This window comes from Anser anser, assembly GCF_964211835.1.
Source record: "Anser anser genome assembly, chromosome: 2".
In the NCBI taxonomy this organism is placed as follows: Eukaryota; Metazoa; Chordata; class Aves; order Anseriformes; family Anatidae; genus Anser; species Anser anser.
In genome coordinates this window covers 116,889,289-116,905,787 of record NC_139721.1, presented here as the reverse complement: position 1 = coordinate 116,905,787, position 16,499 = coordinate 116,889,289, and the positions used below count along the sequence as shown (strand labels likewise).

The following is a 16,499-nucleotide window of genomic DNA, read 5'->3' as shown; positions in this document are numbered from 1 at the left end:
TGCTGCGAATAACTAATTGGAAAGCGTTGTGTGTGCCGGTGAGTTACCTGTCTCTGTAGTATGTACCACATTTAAATGGATGGTCTTTTAGTGAAGACATGATCCTACAGTGAGACACCTCAAAGCAGGTGAAAATTGTCATGTCTTCCTGGAGATCTAGTTTGCAACCTGTCCTATGATTCAATTCCAGTCAGCAGATTCATAATGACTTTCCCAAAATGTTGGTGTGCCCCACTGAGAGGGGCCAAGATGGAATTAGAGATCCCAGTTGGAAGAAGTCTGGGGAATTTACCCTGGAAAGAACTGAGGACCTGGAGGATCTGGAGCGCAGCTCAGGGCTCCTCACCTTTACAGTATGCCCATCTCGTGATCAGATACTGTTCTGTGGGGTTACCCAAGAGGCAGATACAATTTCCCATTGATATCTCTGAGTCTTCTAAGGCACTTCAGTTAATAGGCTTTGTCGTATTGATTGTAATAGGCTTAAAGCCAGGCCGTTTGTTTTTCTAAATTTATATTTTCAAGCAGCAACCAGAGGCAGATCTGTCGTCAGCAATCTGCAGAATGCAAGAGTCTGTGGAGAACTTTTTCCTTATCCTTTGGATGTCTCATAATCACCAGCAATGCAGAAAGCTATGATACAATAATTCATGCTTTGCGTCTCAGTTGCACAGTAAATGCCAAAAAGGAAGGACAAATGAGTGAAATTGGGCTTGAAATCCCAATAGAAAATAAATGCAGACCAAAGATTTTAGATAGATTAGTTGTGATTTCACATTTGTGTTTTTTTTTCCATGTAATTGTATAATTCTGAAATCTAACTTTGTCCAAATGAGACCCAAACACATACATTTTCAGTTGCTGAGACTGGAATTTTGTATCTGAACTCTCCAGCAGAGGCCATTTCTAGAGCTGAGCCTCATCACCAGTCAGTTGCCATTCTGAGACAGAAACATACTGTCAAACACACAAACCCTTAGTGCTCAGAAACACACACTCCAGGCATTAATTGTTGATAGTTTGGGTTTGTTTGTTTGTTTGTTTGTTTGTTTTGGTGTGCCACTGTGTCTAGTGTTTCCAGCGAGAACTCAGATGACCTTAAAATAAAAAATGCTGGAATATTTTAGGTTACAAGGACACTGGCTGTTGGACATCTAACCCAACACTTCCCATGACAACAGCTTCCTTAAAGCAGGGGTAACTTCCTAGCAGTAATGATCTTGTGCAGAAAGCAGTTTATACACGTTCCAGGGAAAATCCTTTTGGGTGCAGCCCTCAAGAAAGGAAAGTGCTCAGCAACTTACAGCATTAGATCAAGAACTGGAAAAGAAATTTATTTCAACTGAACATGTTCACAGTATCCCAAGAAAGTGACTTTACTCACATTCAGAATTTCATTATTTTCCAAATATAGATGATGCTGGATTTCAGGTAAGTGTTATAAAAAATAAACTAGTAAGTCTGGCAGACAGACCTGCCTCAGGAGTATGCGTGAGAGAGTTCCCTAATACTTTAGTCACATGTGGCATACTTATAAAAATGGTGTATCTGCAAGTTTCTGAGCTACAAAGTGAAATAAAATACAAAGGTGAACAAGAACTATTATCCAGCATCAAAAATATTAGCTACTTTGTTTTCTTCTTTTGACATGCTCACTAAAATGATCCCAGATGAAGAAACTGTTGTTGTGTAACACTAATACTCAACAAGATATCCGTATTTTGTTATTAGTTCAATAAATCTTTATGCTGTTCATTTTTTAAAATGTTTATCTCATCGAATTCAAATAAAACCCGATCTCCTGTTTCCATTCCTAGATATTAAGATATCTCAATAATGGTTCAAAAAAAAAGTTTATAACAATTGAATATAAAGATTATTCACAGCATTATCGGTGGCATGAGCAGAACGGGCAATCATAATCTCTGCATTTTCAACAGGACTGGAAGAGAACAAGCTGATTAAAAACTATAAACGTTTATATGAAAAACCTGTACAAGCCTTCCCCCCCCCCCCCCTCACGTTTTGTCTTAAATTAGACAGCTAAATATAAAGCTGCATTTTTTCCCCTTAACCTAAATACTGGGGTAGCTTAAATACATATGCTGGAGTTCGGATCTTGGCTATAGGACTGCTTTGTCCTTCTGGAAGGGAGTTAGTATGATTCCATCTGACGGATGCTCAGAGAGAGTGCTCAGACACGAGGGGTTGTAACTGGTGTAAAAGCTTTGCTAAATGCCCCTTGCATACGAATCATTCTGTTTGCCTCGACCTTCTCAATTTCCAAGTGCACATTTCTTGTGCAGCAGTTGTATTGCAGTTGTATTGCAGCAGTGCTGGTCTTGTGAGCACAATGAAATTAGTTATACATTAGCTAGTTTGGCTACTGCTGCCAGGATCTGCACAGAATAACGGTTAATGCAATTATTTTATTTAATGAGTGCTTTTTGTGGCACAAACAGAGCTCTATGTTACCACCGCTACACATTTAGAAATTTCTTACCTAGCTTAAAATTAGTTAGCTAACAGATTAAAGTACTGCTTATATATCTACCTAAGGTGTCATCGCTACCATTACAGTGCAGGGCTTTCCTTCTTTGCACAGAACTTCTTCCTGGAGGTCCATTTGATGGTGCAGAGACCTTGCCGTGATCTAGGGTCATGCCCTAGGGTCCGCGTGGGCTCTCCACCAGACCCCTCAAGTGCTGTGGCTGTGTCACAGAGGTAACTGCCTTCAAAAGGGGCTGCTCCTGCAGAGCTGAGTATGTGCCTCCGATTTCAAGAATACTTAGGTCTTTTCATAAGTGATGCAGTGGATCTATAACCCTTTCTTGGACTTGTATCTGGGAATATGTCCTTATCTGAATAGATCTTATCCAGCAGAGTGTAATTGGGACAATAAATCTTCTGTAAATAGACAGAAATCTCACCTTTGAGTATGGTTTGCAAATCTGAGGATTACCAGGGGATCTTGCATACGACTAGGTGTCTTATGAGGTTTTCAATATTGTATGTGATCCTTCCCATCTGATTAACGTAGTCAGGAAAGAAAGAAATAATGCCTTCCTTTTCTCCTCAGCAAAAGCTGTTGTAAACTCTGTTTTGGATGTATGAAATGTGTTCTAACATGAATATTTTAAACCACAGAATATAGCTGCAAAACAGTCATTAAGCAACAGCGATTCAAAATGTGGTTGACTGTAGTTTGTTATGATTCCTTCATAGAAAATAAAAATTAAAATTGGGAAATTCTAAACTTGTCCTTACCTTAATAATTTTGCTGTTTGATTTTGCAAGATGTAATTTCTTTTCAAATCTTGATATGAAGAGGGAAATGTATGAGTCATTTTTAGGGGATATCAGAAAGCCATTAAATAGCTTTTTGAACCTACAGGTCAGGCTATAGCTCTATATACATCTAAAAATATAATATGGTTTTGGTTGAGGTTTTTATTTCAGAATATACTTTATTTCTTCTTGCAAATTAGTCTTTATTAGTGAATCATTCACTATATGGTATGGATTATAAAGCCTGATTTTCAAGAACAGGTTATTTTGACTTTCTGGCTGCAAGCTTTTCACCTTCCACCTTATTTACTTATTCCTGTGGGATGCTGAGAACCCTCAGCTCCCCCCGTCCTTCACACAATCAAGCTCTGAGCATACTTAGATTCTTTGATTAAAAGTTTGTTCCTTCATTTGCTTTGTGTTCCCAAAGGCTTTGCTTCTAGGCAGCTCACATTCATTAAAGACTCCATGGAAAACACAAGGGACAAACTTAATTCAGTAGTGCCAGTCCAGAATAGCAACGCACGTTCAGTGAGAACAAGGTGCAAGACAGTTGGCTTCCTGGGAATTGTGAGCCGGCACCACAGTCTTCAGAGGCAGGCGCGTTTGCTGGAGACACCACTGCATATCACGGGATATTGGATCTCTCTTCTGTAAAAACAATGATTTTAAAGGTTACCGTATAAAGCAAAATAACATTTTTTCTTTACCCATCACAAATGATCACACTAGTCTTGAATTATATGAAGCATACAGTGTAGTCTTCTTTCCGTGGTTTATTTCATATGGTTTGGTGCTTTCCTAGTGCGTGTAACAGAAACAGCTTTTGGTCCTCTTTCTGTATTTACTGAAGAGTGTGAACATTTGCCATCCACCGAAGTAAAGAGCAAATTGGGTTCCAAAAAATAATCTGTGTTATTTGGTAGTAGTGTATATACTATTCCTTGTAATAAATACCTCATTAATAGCTAGTAGGTACTTTTACATGTAAATTAGGAATGAAGTATAATGCAATTATTCATCTCTGATCTAAAATATTTACATTTCTTAATTGAGATACAAGTACAAGTGTTATTTGCAGAAAGTTATGGTAAATGGTGCCTAATTTTTAAAAATAAATAAATACCAAGTAGACACGAAAAATGTTTGATCTTGATGAAACAAATTCTACATATATTCCCCAAGAGATTTTAAGGAAGTACAGAATTAGGATATTTCATTTTTAAATGTGAATTTTATTACAGATCTGTGTTTTCCACTAAGGGCTGGAATTTCTTCTGTGTAGCAAGACATCGTAGAGTGCAATACATACTATAAAAGTATTTGTTCGAAGTAGTTAGGCTAGAAAGTGCGAAGCTATTTTAATATGTATGCAGATACCTAAAAAACATACATAGTATACATTTTAAAAGAGAAATCAGGCACCCGTATGTATTGTAGAAGCTTTTGAAACATTTATTCTGGGTTCACAGAGAAAGAGAGATTCTGCATTTCATGACAGGATCTCTTGTTTTATAATCCAGGCTTTCTTTCTGAGTCTCAGTCCTGGGCAGCATATGATACAATTCAAAATGAAAGCTGTAGGAGTCCAGGCTCATGAGGCAATGATCAGTGAAAAGAACACAAAAGCTTGAACCATCCTAAACTAATAATAATAATAATAATAATAATAATAATAATAATAATAATAATAATAATAATGGGAAGGAAGACAGCCACTAGTGCTGACAACCACTAGGGCTGCTGGGACTGATTTGCTGGTCACCTCATTGCAGAGACCTCTAGTGAAGGTTTTTGAAAGCTTTATTTTGCTTCATAGGTATTTTTTGGCCTGTTTTCTGGAGAAAGTTGGATTAAGAGACTGCTTTTCCTTCTTCCCATGGAAAGGAGAGATGTTGGAAAAGGATGTTTCTAGCCATTTTTGAAAGAGAAGAAATTGAAGTTTGATATGCATGGGTTTAGGACCAGAAGGGATTAAGCAGGAAGCTGAGACCTGTCTGAAGTCAAAAAGATCTTGTTTAATTTTCCAAGTTACGATGTTTTTTTTGTTTTTTTCTAACAGAAAAGATTATTCTTTAAATAGCACTGCCCCAAATAGCTAAGCTGATCTCTGGAATTTCCAGCAGCTACAGTAGAAACGAAATTTGGGATTTTTGTTTATCACATGTTTATCACATAGTACTTCAGAAAGTTTTTCAAGAAATCATTTTTCCTCCAGATATTATTGAAGCCAGCCACTAATGTTTGACGAGCTAAGCCATATGCTGGTGCTTTTGTCCTGCTTCTCTACTTGTAAAACTAGGAGTTGTTTGGAAGGTTAGAGACACTGAAAATGATTTTTTAAGTCATAAATTGTATCACCACCATGACGAGTTTAAGAACAGAGATAGAAAAAGCTTGGTTGAATGGCCATGCTTTAGAAGGATCCAAAAAGAAGTCTAATGTGTGGGTGGTGCTGGGTGACTTTGACTGCAGGTAGTATCAGCAAAGAATGAATACGTTGTCTAGCATTTCAATTCTCACTCTTCATTCTACTATCATGAGTCAAAACCTCAGGAATAGGTCACAGAAACTTTTTATATGTTGTCAGCTAAACTGAGCCTAGTACTTCCTTTAAATTGCAGAGATGATTGATATAGCCAGTTAAATCATAGCATGCTGTATGCAGCTGACATTTTTGAAATATTTTCCTGCAGTCCCACATTTGTCCTGTTCTCAAGAACAAGTTTATAACTCCCATGTTATTGGGCATGATATAAATAAAAGGAGAGCTTGTAGGGAGAACTGAAAATAATATAAATGTGTTTGCAAAAAATCCTGCAGGGTAAAAATATACAGAATTTAAGACTGTTGAGATAATAATATTCTTAGAATCTAGCTATATGTTTCATTTCTGAGGGGTAAATACCTTTGAATAAATGACCAGTGAACTTTTTTCTCAGATGCCAAGGCAAGACTCTGGTTTTCCATGAGTGAAACCCCAGAACTTTAAGACTTTCAAGTTTCTTCTCTCAACATATGTACAATTTACAAATAGATTTTCATCCAAAGTACCCTAAGTGGCAATAAAGGCAGAATAAGAGTTATATACCATGGAGCTCAAACATTTAATTGCTTTCTCAGAGCTATTATTTAAAATTGAAGAAAGTATGTAAGGAGTCCTGAGAGCCCTTTTTAGCGATTCAATGGTTTCTACAGTTTATTTCATTCCTTTTCAGAAATTGCACATTGTTTTGCCATTCAGTTGTATTTGGTGATGAGAATTTACTGTGCTATTAGAGTATAACTTTCCTAAGTTTCTTATCTGCTACAGAAGCGTGTTGTTGGAAACTTCAATGACTGTGACAAAGGCTCACCCTGCTTAAAGTTTCAAAGTGCAGTCGGGCTGTAGTCATCATCTGCATTCATTATTTTCTTTATTTCCAATATCTTCCACAGATAGAGAAGCATTGTCTTTCTCTAAAAGCATGGCCTTCAGTCTCTCATGGCTGGCCATTTGATGAAACTGGTCTATCGCGTGGGTTTCTGAGTGAGAAAACAAAAACAGCAATAAAAACCAAGCAGATTGGCAGTTGCTATGGCAATTCCATCCTTTGTTAGGGTTCGATATAAGTCTTAGAAGCTACAGGGAAATTGTAAGAAATAGTAATTAGTTTTTCCAAGGGAATGTAATTTTCCATTGTGAACAGAGATTACAAAGGCAACAATTTAACTGATACAACTGGATTAGGGAATCTAAATCTTATATTATCTATTTTTTATGGAACTGACACATTTTCTGTGAAATAATTGTATTGCCATACCAGTTATATACTGTCAAATTTTATTTCAGATTATTGACTTTTTCAAGTGCCTGTTGGTGACAATTGTTAATAATACTATCTGAGCAAAAACAGACCCAACAAAGTGTGTTACATGCTGCAAGGGGTCCATTAATTTCAATATAAAACACAAAGTTAAAACAACTTAGATTTCCCCAGAACCTGAGAGGAAATCATCGTGGGAGTTGTTGGGACACAGCTTTAAGGATGATCTCTAGGGAAATTCCTGAAAAAAAGAGATAAAGCTGCACCTATGTGGTATTTATCCATAGTGTGCATTTTTTAGTACATAGCAAAGGACTTTTCAGACTACAAGTTTGATGCCAAGCCATTTTTCCTGGAGAAATGATTTCTGGTGACAACATACATGGTAATGCTGCTAAGCTTATGGAAGACCTCTGGGTTTTAGGTAGACTAATGGAGAATGCAAGAATACTCTTCCCCATTTGTTATTCCAATTACATTGACTATGCCACAGACATTTAAAGGCTCATCTTTATATATTGCTTTCTAACTCTGAGACTCTCTTTATATTAGGCCTTTTTAAGCATTTTCTGGTTGTGGAATTTTTATATTTCTAAGGAAGGGTATTGAATAGATTTGGTGGTTATTTTGGTAGCGTAATACCCAAAATTCTCTGTAGAAACTTCAGCACAGCCACAGCACACTAACTGTATTATCACTTGATATTTGTTTCAACTAGAGTTGAATTTGTAGGAAGGGGGCTGAATTTTTTTTCTGAGAATTCTTTGCTCCCTTGACAAACAACAAATTCCTATCCTCTCTTATAAAACCAGCCTATTTATAAAAAACATATTTTTTTTTTACCATTTATGAGTTGTATATTACAGTACCCTGTATCATAAAACAGATGTAACATTGAGAAACATATCTCTGCAATGAAATTCTCTCTCTGCAATGGCTGTAAAGACAGAGGAGACATTCCGGGAAAATATGCTAAGAGAAGAATGGAGAAGACAGACACTTAAAAATACCCATGCTGAAAGGAGGTTTCCTCACACCACAGAGGAAAGCAGGGAGTCTAGAGAACAGCCAAGCCACAGAGTGGGCTGAAATGAACCTGCATGTGCTGTCAAAAAATCACCTGGCTTTATTTTTTCAAGTTCTCTGCAGATAGATTTTACATGAAAGTATATTAAAGAGGCAAGTTAATACTAATTTTTAGAACATCATTTTAAATAAAGTCATCGCACAGTAACAGATATTTTTTTTAAATGTATGACACCAAAACCCACTTACATTTTGAATTATGCTTTAGTTTCATGCCATAGTAGTGTTGTCAAAAGAACTTCAAAGAAGAGAGATACTGTAAGTCAGTATCCTCCAGTTTTGATCCAAGAGATTGTGATTTCAATAAACAGTTAAACAAACAAATAAACAAAACAACAGCAGCTCACAAAGGGGAAGAAATTAATGAATTGCTAGGAAAACATTTCAAAGACTAAACATAACTTCTTTCTCTCTTATTAATACTACCGATTCACACAAATGAGAAAAATAAGATTATTCTCATGTACTTCAGTTAAGAGGTACATAGAAAATATGGAGAGCTCAGTGAAGAGAAAGTAGTTCTTCATGCAAGTGGATGCAGTCTCACTCTGAAGTCTGCCTCCTTGCCACCAAATATGTGAGGGACCTCAGCATTTAGCTAAATGGTTTAAAAAGACAGTGTAAATAACCTCCAAAGAGCTACCTTAATTTGGACAGATTGCAAGATACCCAGTGTCAGAATGGCTGATAGCACTATTTCCAAGGTAACTGCATCCTCTTCAAAATGCTACATCAGAAATATTTTATAATTTTACATTGCCATTATTATTACATTACAGTATTATTATATTAATATAATTTCCCATCTGAGATGCGCATTTAAAACATATCCCTGTCTCTGTTTATTAATTATAAATGCTATATTGCATTTCCTGTATCCTATATGCATTCAGACATAGTGTTGTGAAATTATGATACACAATGCAAAATAAAATTGATATATACATAAAATATGTTACTCTATGTAGAATTTTCCAACAGGATTTATTTTTAGAGAAGGTGAAATATGTGTGAGTTTTATTAAAAGAACACTAAATATATACTACCTAGCTTCTATGCTTTTTTTACAACATTTCAAAATATTTTGCACAGGGTAATTGGCACCATTCTACAAAAAGCTGGAGAACATGACTTGTAGGCAAGTGAAGCATCTTGCACCAAGTAATGCCATCAGCCTGCCACTGAGCTGGAAATAGAAGAATTGGATCCTGGGTCCCAATTCAATATTCTGTCCCATTATTTTAGCAAAGCATCAGATACATAGTTTCTCTCTTCCATCTCTTTATTTTTATTTATTATTTGCTTTTTCTTAAACCAGTGTAGTGAAAACTATTATGTGCTCAAATTCATTGCTGCCTCAGACAAGTATTCCTGTTGCAAATGTTTTGTCAACAGTTTTCCACAGACAGCAAGTGAATGTCTCTCCAGTCCTTTGGCTCTAAAAAAAAACCAATTGAAAATCTGAGCCGAGCCATTAGTCTGTGACCTATGGGGATACGTATATGAGACTTGTTAGATATGACTTTTGGAACAAGCTAATGCCTTACCTTCCACACAGGTCTTATCCAAGTGATCATACAAGTAGGAAACCATGCAGTCTTTTGGACACAAAGAAGGGAGAGCCTCTTAAATATTATATAAGTATGCAATAAGTACATTTCATATATAATTTTAATATATTATATATTAAGTACATTTTGAATCTTTGATGAAAACTCACATCATTCTGATCCAACAGAATCTCCAAGGGCATGATATTAACCAGCATCATATTTGGGCTGCCCACATTACTGAAATTAGGGGACACCCTATTGTCTGTTATTATAAAATAACAAAAGACTTGCAGCACACCTGGAGGTTTTCAGTGAGAACTACACAGCGTGCTTGGAGCAGCTAATACTCATTCTGTGTGTTTTATGGGATAACAGCTTCAGAGATGACCTAGAGACGAGCACAACCTGCTTGCATAAGTTTTCATACCCTGCTCTGCTCTGTGGGGAGTGCCCAAGAATGACTGAGGGTTGCACATCCCTAATAAGTGGCCCCCCAAAAAATAAGCTGATGTGGTCCCTTCCTGGGGACTGTAGGCTGGCAGCAATGAAGGTGTTATACAGCACTTAGCAGCTCTGGGAATCCATTAGGAGACCTCACAAAGAATACTTCTCTAACAGAGATCATCTGGCCAGAAGCCTGCAGCAGAGCTCTAAGAGCTCCTAGGAAATTACTTTTACGTGTTTATGTGTCTAGACTTTGTGAGTAATTTGTGCTGTAGAATGACACCTCCAAAGTGAGAGCAGAAGTATTTTCTCAACAGTCTGAGTAGTAAAGCATCTACGTAATTGTGCTGATGAACATTTTTTTCTTATTTTACTAACTTTTTCTGGTATGAACAGCCACACATTGGTATTTAAATTTGTTATGTAAATTTGTACCAGTTATGTGCCATGCTCCATTGAAACATTTTAGTACAGTGAAGCACACAAGTGCCAGTATTAGGGACAGCACTTTACCCTTTGTCTTGTCTGCATTCCAGGTTCCCCACCACCTGGAACATATATACAGGAATGCCAATGTTCTTTCTCTGTCCTGGTCTCATTCAAACTTGAATGTGCTGAACAGACAGGTTTGAAAGCATCTGCAACATTCATGCTGGCCATAAAGGGGCATCTTTAAGCTTCTCCACTTGTACAGGTATTTGCCATCTGTCTCCTGAAGGCACAAAGGTCAGTGATAAGAAAAGACTGGTCTATGAAGGAAAGCAGACAAGTGACTGATGCTGGGGACTGACATTTTGTCTCTGCAGTCTCTAGCTCTACATGGAGATAAACCTGAGCACTGAACCAGACCAGGTCCTGATTTTCAACTATCCAAAACCTAGTGCCCTGCAGAGGTACTCAAGGGAAGATTTTAAGGTGAATGGCAAGAAAGTGTTGTCTTCTTAGATGAATGCAGCCAACTGCAGATCTGTGTAAATTATTTCTCTCAGGGGCGTGACACACACATTGTCATCTTTCTTAGTGTCCTAAAAACTGGCAGAGCAATGCTCCCATTCACTGAGCTTGACCCCATGCAACATGGCAAGGGATGGAAGTGTTAAGAGCCATAGATTGCACAAGCAAATAAGCTCAAATCCTTCTAGCTACTTCTGTCATGAAAAGAGCTACCAGAAGTAACAGTGGGTGAAGTGAAAGAGCCAAAGGGTGGAAGAAATCTGAGCAGTAGGAGGTGTTCTGGAGCACCTAAATGTCTCGATGCGAGAGCACCAGCTCTATGACGTTGTCTTTCCTTCCTCACATAGTGAAGGTTGCCAAAGTGACACATTGATGTTGGCAACATTGGGTGAAACAAAGCAGGAGCAGGCAGCATTTGCACTCAGACACACGCATACTGAGTGATTAACCCCTCTTAATTCCGCTAGTTTTCTCTGTGATAATGACTTGCTGATACAGTTTGTCATATCTCTACGGTGTGATAAGCTTGGAGATAGCAGTGATTTTACAGTAAATGTAGGTACAATGAAAGTGTCTTGTAAGGTTCACACCCCATATAACAGTGTGTTTGAAAACCCAAATCATTTTGGATGATATCTTACATTTTAATGTATTAGTTAAAATATGGCTCACGTTCTAAAATTAAACAGCCCAGGGTTATCATATGGTAGAGGATAAAATATTCATCTCATAATTACAGTACTTATATAGAAAAGATTGAAACCTAGTGATGCTGGATTTCAGGAAAAAAGAATTGTAAAACAGGAGTGGCCATATAAGAAACATGGATTTTTAAATATCATTTCCTGTCCTGAGTAAATAAGTGTATTTTGTGCTGGATTGAACTTTTTCCTCACCAAAACAAGCAAAGAGTGTTCTTTCAGTGAGTGGAGTACAGAGGATTTTTATATTAAAATGTACATTGCAATTGATATATTTTTATGTCATCTATGCAAATCTAAATGTGGTGAATTTGCAATACTGCTACATGAGTAATGGAAGGAAAAGCACATTCTGGGTCCATCCACTCTGTTATTCTAAATGTAGTGCTCTCAGAGGACATAAAAAAGCCTGTAAGTTGTAGCAAGTAACAGCAATTCACCATCATTATGTACTCCCTCACCTGTTTGGTGGACGTCTTAGGTACAGCAGTTGTAAATTAAGGGACGACTATGTGGCTGGGAGCTGTAATAGAAAAAAATGTTATTATGAGAAAACTACAGAAGCTGCTCACCTTTAAATGAGGACAGCTCCCATTCTACCTGTGATTTACTACCTGCTGCAATGACATCAAGGTTTTCTAACTCACCAGCCTCTCAGACACAGATTTCTGGCCTCTCGGTGGCCATAATGAGCCATAGCAACATTAGAACAGGGTTTTAATTGAAGATAAGAATACTGGAAGCCAGTTCAAATACTGCTGGGCAGGTTAATCAGAACAGAACATATGGCTATAGGCAGAAAGTCAACAAATCAAAACATATGTTAACGTAAACTTAGTTCTGACTTAAAACATGCTTGTAAAGGAAAGTATATGGTCAGATTAGTATAAGGAAACATAAATACAGCTATTTCCAAACACCTCAGCCTCTTGCAGCCGCTTTTTGAAGTCCAGAAAGGGTGGTGTAGCCATCAGCTCTGGCAGACAAATGAAAATAGTAATGTTTTGTTAGGCTTACATCCCTCTATTGACGTAGACCCCTCCCTCATGAGAAGACCCACCTCCATTTTATCGTTCCATTATTGCAGACATGAGCTTATCTAATTTTGGGGCATTTGTGATGCTTCCTTTGAATATTTTTTGTCATGTAAGCAACTCTTTCGGCTATTGTGTGAGCTTCAGGGCCTGTTTTGTATTCTGAATCTCATTAGACAGGTGGCACATACCTGGCAGTGAGGTCCAGAGCAGTGCCCGCTTAATAATGTGTTATCATTTTGATGATCTTTTTTTGCTTTGCATTTTTGCTATTTCATGATTATAGCACCCAGAATTATTAAAGAGCAGCCAGACACAAGGGCCCTGTCATAAAGAAGTCTATTTTTATAACATTTTGATTACAGTATGTACCAAAGACTTCCATGAGGTCCAGGACCATGACTAAATTTCGACATAATGAAATCTGTATGCATGGAAGGAGAGTAGATTGACAACACATAGATGGCCTCTTGAGATAATCAGTTTATTGAGCTAATGCATGGGACAATGCATTAGCATTTGGTTAGTTTGTATGTGCAATTCTTGTAAACTTCAGAATGGTTCTTATATGCAAAGTTTGGATGACTGAAGCTCTAGTAATTTATTCTTCCTTGCTATGTTATTTAATTTTTTACCCCTTAAAATTAAACAGGAATGTTAGAGCTACTGAACACTGAACCAATTTCAACTCTTGTGAGAGTTATGAGTTCATTTTATCTTTGTGATGATGAAGGAAAACCTCTCCAGCAAAGTAAAGAATAAACTAATTTTAGTGAAAAACAAAACAAAACACAATTGCTCTCTTTTTAAGTAGAATAAACACAATTACTTAGAAATACCTGCAATGTACAAAGTAGCGATCCATGCTATCCTCTTAATTAAGTAGTAATGTAAGTGGTGCAATGATTTTGGAAAATCATGTCTGCAGAAACTTGTTTCGGTGATATTCCAGCTGCCTCCTATTTTTTTTTTTTTTTTTTTTTCCCTCCCGGCATTGCTCTTTTGTTAGAACAGGTTTAGGTTATTCCTACTTCTAAAGTCAAATATGGGACATTTCAAGCTCTACTCAGCCTCAGCTGAAGACATTTCTATTCTGATGAGATATCTTGGAAATAAATACCTTTTCTGGCCTTGGAAAGGAAATGATCCATAAGAATGTACGTAAGAACATACACACATATATCCAGATTTGATCTTTTATAATAGCAAAAATAAATTGGTTTCAATTGGACTTGGTATTATGTTCTGGTTCTGCAAATCGGTAGTATTATATTGTGCATACATTTAAATAAATCTGTACGAAGTAATAGCTTTTTGTAAAAGTAACAGGAATCAGGGTTCTGACTGGCTTTCTGATTGGGGGAGAAGAAGGATTCTTTTTTGTTTGTTTGTTTTAATTTAGTATTTGATATTGGAAGTGCTGTCAGGTTGTCATCAAATACAGTAGTCAAATCATATGATCTTTCAATCAGTCTTATGAACAAAGCAGGTAGCATCCTACTCTCCATTGTTGCTCTAGTTTTCTGTTCAAAATGCTGTAAAAGACATGAAATTGAACATCTTTGTGTTGAGAATGTTGTTTGTTTGTTTGTTTGTTTGTTTAATTACGTATTTGAAAATGTAACTTTGACTCCAGTCTCCTCTTCCTCCTTGTATAACTCAGGACAAATCAAATGGAAACCTGCCAGTCACGGACTGGTGATGAATATCCTAAGTTGTGCTTTTCTGGTGTCATGAAAAGCAGGAGAGTTTAAGGAACGCTTTCTTTCCTGTGGGAAATAAGAAGTCAGGCATTTTTTCCCTCTGGCAATGGATCGCTTGCTAGGTGAGGACAAGTGAAAGAGCTTTGCCCTGACTGCCAGTTCATTTCAGGCAATCCATTTGAACCACTTGCATTTTTTTTGGAATCAGGAATAAGTATTAGTCATGCACACCCCAGGTGACAAAAAACACTGTGCACAATGGATTTCTGTAGCAAACGCACACATATCGGTATTCATTCCTCCTTCTCCGTAACAGTTAAGGATCAATTTGATCTCATGTCCATTTATACAGGTACAGCTGTTAAATAACTACAAAATGGCAATTGTCAGGGCTGCATCCAAGGCTATGGTTTCAGCTACAATAGCAAGAGTGAAAAGATTGCACAATCTCTGTTTATGAAGACAGTCCTTTGGTTTTTCCCCATCCACACACCAAAGCAAGTAAACTGCTGTTAATCTTAACATCAGCAATCTGAACAGGAAATTAGACCTTGTCCATTATTTATGAGGATGGGTGGAAAGTAAATAATCTTTTTAACATTGTTGTGGTTTAACCCGGCCAGCAGCTAAACACCACACAGCCGTTCGCTAACCCTCCCCCCTCCCTCTCTGGGATGGGGGAGAGAAACGGGAAAGTGAAGCCGGTGAGTTGAGATAAAGACAGTTTATTAAGACAGGAATATAATAATAACAATAATAATAATAATAGTGATAATGATAATAGTATTAATAATAATAATGTGTAAGAAAACAAGTGATGCACAATGCAATTGCTCACCACCCGCTGACCGATGCCCAGCCTATCCCCGAGCAGCCGGCCCCCCACCCCGGCCAGCCACCCCTACATACTGTTTAGCATGACGTCAGATGGTATGGAATACCCCTTTGGCCAGTTTGGGTCAGCTGTCCTGGGTGTGTCCCCTCCCAGCTCCTGCTGCACCCCCAGCCTGCTCGCTGGCAGGACAGAGCGAGAAGCCGAAAAGTCCTTGGCCTGGTGTAAACACTGCTCTGCAACAATTAAAACATCAGCATGTTATCAGTACTCTTCTCATCCTAATCCAGAACATAGCACCCTACCAGCTACTATGGGGAAAAATTAACTCTGTCCTAACTGGAACCAGGACAAGCATTCAATTGCAAATTCAGAGAGAGAGTTTCTGGGTTAGGATGATATGACAGAGAAATGACTCGTACTGCTCACCCAATTGAACGCATCAGATTCAGATTCCAAAGGCCTAAAAGTGGTTTTATTTCCTGCATCCCTGTTGATTACCTCCCTCCTTGGTCTTACATGTTAATGCATTTATTTTCGGTCGTTTTGTGAAAGACCTAAGTAAAACTTGGGTATACTATCAAGATGGAGGAAGGAAACTATAAGCTCTAAGCCTCCTTTTGATTATACCAATGTAAAGGAATAATTTAATTGAAATCAATGGCATTTTCCTTGTGGAAGACATGCTGACAGCTCTAAGCCCTCTACTAAGAACCTAGTAAAGTGAAAGATAGTTGATGGATTTGTTGCTCACTGTGTGCAGTGACGGCACCTGATTTTCCATTGCCAGCATCTAAATATTAGATCATAATAAAATCTGCTGCTTGTGTGGCTGCCATTGCAAATTTGGTGCTTTGATATAAAGGAGAAAATAAAATGTGGCAATGAAGTGCTTGTCTGCTATTGGCAAATGTTAAGGCATCCTTGTTTAACAAGAAGAGACATTCTTTCCCCGCTCCTTCATGTTGTTTTTGGTTGTTTTGTTTGCCCCCTTCCTCCTAGTGTCACTTTTAAAGCCTTATTTCTTGAGTGATTGCAGGAAGATTAATCCTTTTGCAAAGAAAGAAGGACAGCTTCCCTTAATTCTTCTCCTGGCTT

General features: G+C 37.6%; 1 protein-coding gene and 1 long non-coding RNA gene across 3 annotated transcripts in view; one reads left to right on the top strand and one right to left on the bottom strand.

Annotated features, from left to right (window-relative positions):
• The window catches only part of TMEM108 (transmembrane protein 108), a 274,766-nt gene that overhangs the window by 80,763 nt on the left and 177,504 nt on the right, over nucleotides 1–16,499 (top strand). The gene's annotated exons all lie outside the window — the stretch shown is intronic.
• Nucleotides 1,427–15,440, bottom strand: LOC310894649. The gene is made up of 4 exons (XR_014580056.1): nucleotides 15,408–15,440; nucleotides 12,294–12,355; nucleotides 6,645–6,813; nucleotides 1,427–3,939 (listed from the first exon to the last, which is right to left on the bottom strand). It is a non-coding gene; the product is annotated as an uncharacterized lncRNA (long non-coding RNA).